This window comes from Gorilla gorilla, chromosome 18, assembly GCF_029281585.2.
Source record: "Gorilla gorilla gorilla isolate KB3781 chromosome 18, NHGRI_mGorGor1-v2.1_pri, whole genome shotgun sequence".
Lineage (NCBI taxonomy): Eukaryota > Metazoa > Chordata > Mammalia > Primates > Hominidae > Gorilla > Gorilla gorilla.
The window spans coordinates 80349887-80355393 of NC_073242.2; the positions used below are offsets into that span (position 1 = coordinate 80349887).

The 5507-nt window shown below is 42.7% G+C and overlaps 1 pseudogene; it reads left to right on the forward strand.

Moving 5' to 3' along the window:
* The first annotated feature begins 769 nt into the window (after positions 1–769).
* Positions 770–1803, forward strand: LOC101132651 (uracil-DNA glycosylase-like; annotated as a pseudogene).
* The last annotated feature ends 3704 nt before the right edge of the window (positions 1804–5507 follow it).

Here is a 5507-nt window from a genome sequence, read left to right on the forward strand (position 1 = left end):
AGCTGGAGAAGCAGGAAACTTCATGGTGCAGTTTGCCCAAGTCTGCAGGCTTCAGAAACAAGGGTGGGAGTGGGGAGGGGCTGACAGTGTCAGTTCCCATTTGAGTGGGACCCAGAACCAGAAGTGCTGACCTCTGAGGGCAGGAGAAGTTGGGTGTTCCAGGTCAAGCAGACAGCAAACTCACCTTTCCTCTGCTTTTTTGCTCTCTCTGGGCCCTCAATGAATTGTGTGATGCCCACCTGCATTGGTGAAGGCCATCTGCTTTATGCTGTCCACCAACCCAAATGCAGAACTCTTCCAAAAACACCTGCACAGACATTAAGGGATGCCCAGAAATAATGTTTCATCAGCTATGTGGGCATCCCTTAGCCCAGTCAAGATGACATAAAATAAACCATCACAACCCCCAAATCACAGTGAAATAATGTGAGACCCAGATAAAAATATGCAGCTAATTAAAAAAAAATTTGAATTGCTGAATGCTACAGCCAGTGGAAGCCTCGTGGGTCCCTGGGCTGTGTATTTGCTCCCTCCTCAGCTCTGGGATGAACAGCCAGAAGACACTCTACTGCTTCCTCTCTCCCAGTCTGGCTGGGAAGTCTCTTTCCCACAGTCCCAAGCCAGCTGACCTGGGGACTGGAGTGGCAGCTGTAGCTTAGGAGAACTGAGATGCAGAGGCTCACCCCATCAAGAAAGCCAGGGCCAGGCAGGATGAGCCCAGCATGCTGTCCTCCTCACTGCTGAGCACTGAGCAGTTGGTTCACATCTAATGGAGGAAGACCAGGGCACTTCCCAGACTCATGGGCCAACACAGACTCATGGTCCACAACTACCCATGGGTTTTAGTGAGAGCTGGAAGAAGTACCTCAGTGCAGTTCAGGAATTTATAAAGGTAATGAGATTTGTGCAGAATAAAGCAGACATTACATTGTTTATTCGCCCCCACACCAAGTTTTCACCTAGACCCATAAGAGATGGGAAGGTTCTAATTCCCAGACAGGATCCATATCATGGACCCAGTCAAGCTCACAGGCTCTGCTTTCATGTGCAAAGACATGTTCCACCTCCGCCCAGCTCAGAAAGTGTTTAAAAATTGTTGTCTGCAGACATAGATGGTTTTGCTCACCTTCAGCATGGAGATTTATCTGGGTGGGCCAAACAAGGGGTTCTTTTACTCAATGCTGTCTCACTATTCTGGCCCATCAAGCCAGTTCTCATAAGGAGAGAGGCTGGGAGCAACTCACTGACGCAGCTGTGCCCTGGCTAAATCAGAACTCAATCTGGCTTGTCTTCTTGCTCTGGGGCTCTTATGCTCAGAAGAAGGGCAGTGCCATGGATAGGAAACAGCACCACATTCTGCAGCTGGCTCATCCCTCCCTGTTGTCTGCATATAGAGGTTCTTTGGATGTAGACACTTTTCTTTCTTTCTTTCTTTTTTTTTGGAAATGGAGTCTCGCTCTTTCACCCAGGCTGAAGTGCATTGGCACGATCTCGGCTCACTGCAACCTCCACCTCCCAGGTTCAAGTGATTCTACTGCCTCAGCCTCCCGAGTAGCTGGGATTACAGGTGCGCACCACCATGCCCACTTAATTTTTTGTATTTTTAGTAGAGACCGGGTTTCACCATGATAACCAAGCTGGTTTTGAACTCCTGACCTCAAGTGATCCACCCACGTTCGCCTCCCAAAGTGCTAGGATTACAGGTGTGAGCCACCAGACCCGACCAGATGTAGACACTCTTCTAAAACCAATGAGCTGTCTCAGAAGTCCGGCAAGAAGTCCATCAACTGGAAGGAGCTGTGATCCTCAACTTAAGGGGTGGTCTTTCTCCATTGGTGGTTTTTGAGAAACTGCTGTTGAAGTATTTGCCAGTTATGAAGGCGAATGGAAAATTTCCCCATTAATTCTTAAGTACTCTGCATAAGGGGTCAAAGCTTCCATAAAGCAGCCTTGAACCAGGATGCCCAGAAATGGCAGCTTTATCCAGACAGACACAGCAAAGAAAACTTTTTGGCCAAATGTCTTTCTCTGCATCATGGCTTTGGCCTAAAATATGCAAGCTTCTCGGAAGACAGATGAGGTCAAATACTCACTCGGCTCTCCTCACCACCCTTACCTTTATGGTTAAATGTTGGAGAGGTGCACCTTTTTGGTACAGCTGTAGTTCAGTGCATGCTGTTCCTTGGTTTTGCCTGGTGGGTTAGACTTTCAGTAATAAGGTGTTGGGGTGATTTTGCTGAAAAAGGGATCCCCTGGGCCCAACCCAGCAGGCATTCCAGTTGCAGCCAGATACACCGTCCCCTTGATATTTCAAGGATCCCTCAGGCTTCTCCTTGAACGAAGCAGGAGAATGTTTTTTGCGTTTCTAGAACTCTGGCCCAGAAATTAAGGATCAATTTTCTGATTGTAGCAGAAGTGAAGGTTCCTAAGGAATAGTCCTGAGTGTGAGCCTTAAGAGATAGGGAATGAGAGAAGTGGGCTGGGTGTTGTTCATCCTGTTATTCTTTGAGTGTTTCATGGAATCTGAACAAGGACAAGGAAAAAAGGGATTTTTTTTTTTAATGGAGGAAGGATGATTTTCTCCTAGGGTTATTCTAAGTTGGGGTTTTTAAGGCAGCACGGACTGCCAAATGCTGTTTTTTGTGGACTGAAATCACTTTGGGATATTTTTTCTGCCACATTGGGAAGTTTTAGTTTTTAAAACAATGCTTATGCAGATAATGCATTTTTTCTTAATGCTTGTTTTAAGAGACAGTCTTCATTGGGTTTGCACTTTCCACCCTTGATCTTGTTAGAGATGTCATTTTTGCTGTTCTCCAGGTGAAAACGTTAACCTTGCACAAGTTTGGTAATAAACGATTGTTGAAGTTTCAAAAAAATTTTTTGATAGTGCTGTTCCTCTGCTCAAAGCCATCAATAGTTTTTTGTGACGTGTGGTGATTTCCTATCGCTGCTGTCACAAATGACCACAAACTTAGTTTAACGCAACACGAATTTATTATCTTACAGTTCTGGAGTCAGAAGTCTGACCTGGTCTCAGTGGGCTACAAACAAGATGTTCTCAGGGCTTCATTTCTTTCTGGAGGCTCTATAGGAGAAAGCTGTTTCCTTCCTTTTCCGAGGGTTCCATTCCATGGAACAGAAGTGATGTCATTTTGTCAGGCAAACATCTAACTTTCTAAGTTGACAGAACTCAACCTAACTATACCTAACTACTACATTATGTCATACATGTTTTTTTAAAATACATGTTTGGCTTTGTTTCTTATTATACTTGGTTGTATTTCCAGCTTCTAGAGGACACCCTCTTCCTTGGCTCTGTTCCGTGTCTTCATCTTCAAAGCCACCAAAGTCACTTCTTCCTGACTCTTTTTTGTAGTCACATTTTTCTCTGTGACCATGGCTGAAAAAGTCTCTGATTTTAAGGACTTAGGTGATTAAACTGGGTGCAACTGCATACTCTCCCCCGTCAAGGTCCACGGTACCTTTAATCACATAGTGAAGTCCCTTTGCCACATGAGGTAATATATTCACAGACACTTTGGGGTCCATTTTCTGCCTACCAGAAATAAAAAACTCACAAAGCATGACCTTACTGTTTCTAACCTAACTACACCATCTCTATAGGTTTTGCTTCCAGGCACAGAGTCTACTAGGCTCCGTTTGGGTTTTGGGGCAGGTGCATACCTACTGTCCCTCTGCCTGACACCTGCCTTTGGTCTTCTCTCTGTCCTCCCAACACCACTTACTTCCAACTCATCCTCAAATTTCAGCTGCTACATCCCTTCCTCAGAGATGCCTTCCCTCACTACAGTCATTGAACAAGACTGAGCTCCTTATAAGATCCTAAAACTTATCCATCATCATATTAACCATAATTATTTTTCATGTGATATTCCACAAATGGATTAGTAGCACAATGTAATGATTCTTTTTGTTAGTTTGTTTGTTTTTGATTTTGAAGATTTGTCTGCTATTGAATAGTGTAGTGATTCTGAGGCCTAGGTTAAGGTCCTTTCTTTTCTAATAACTAGTTGTATGATATTAGGAAAGTCATTTGATAGCTTATTGCCTTAATTTCTTCATCTATAAAATGTATTTATCATATTATAAGTACCCCAAAAATATATACACCTACTATGTACCCACGAAATTTAAAATTATAAACTAAAAAGAAAGAAAAAGAAGAGAGATTGTTAAGAAAATAAAAAAAGATTAAAAGGGTTTTTATGTGCAGAGTTCTTAGAACAGTGCCTGTCAAATAATAAGCACTGATACATATGTCATAGATCAAATATATATTTATAATTTATTTATATATAAATATTTATCTATTTTGTATATTTATATTACATTGTAGATGTATATTTACACAAGATGCTATATTATTATAGATATAGTTATATATAATATTAGGCGAATTTTAGAAATATTACTGTATGTCTGGTGCCTGGGGTGTAATAGTTGCTCAGTAAGTCTTTGCTGAAGGAAGGAGAAAGGGAGGGAAGAAAGATACAGAGATCTCTGCTCTTTAGCAGATTTTCTGATATCTCCTTAGTCAATATTATACAGGCAAAGTAGCCATAGCAACAGCAGGAGTAACATAACATGTCATTTTTCGTGCTTTGAAGACCTGTTTTCATAAACACAGTGCAATGTCATTGCTCTTGAACCCACTTGCTTGATAAGCAAAATCTAATTGCTAGGAAATACAGAAGTCTTAAACCACCTTGGATTGCAGGATGAAATTCTAATAGGTACAAGAATGTTGCCACAAAGCTCACCAATTAATTGTTTGAAAGTGGGCTTGGGTAAAGAAAATAGCATAGAGAAAAAGAATATGTTGGAAAATAGCTATTCTGAGATAGCTGGAGACACAAAAGAAGCTCACCAGAGCAGACATTCTGCTCCTGCTCCTTGATAAAGCTAACAAAACAGCGGACCTTATTGATGTAGCTGTTTCCTGCAGCAGAAGCATCACAAAAATCTGTCCAGACAAAACAAACAAGTATGCAGCCCTGGCAGAAGAGCTGACGTTAAGTGTGGAAACTGAGGAACATCAAAGTCAAGGCAGCTATCATCTTGGCAAGAGGGGATGTTGTTCTCTGCGTAAGCTGCACATCTGGTGGGTAAGGGGCTCGGTTCAGAGTTGTATGGGAAATAGCTCTGGCTTTTACCTGCCCTGCATTCACTGTCCATTTTGGCAAAAACACCCTCATTTCTCCTGGGGTGCCAACACTCTATTCACAATCATCACGGGAGCAGGGGAAACTGACCCTACCCAGGGCTATAGGAATTAGCCATGACCTGGGTCTGGCTTATGAAAATGCTACATCTCCTTGGCCACAGCAATTGGTCCAGAAATGAGGATGTGGCACAGCTGGGGCCAATGAGGCTATTTCCCTTGAGATTTCATGGAAACTAATAGGGAAGGGAAACTCTATCTAGATCTCTATAAGATCCCCATGGCCATCTTTGTCATCACTTGGGAAAACTTGGCTGAAAAA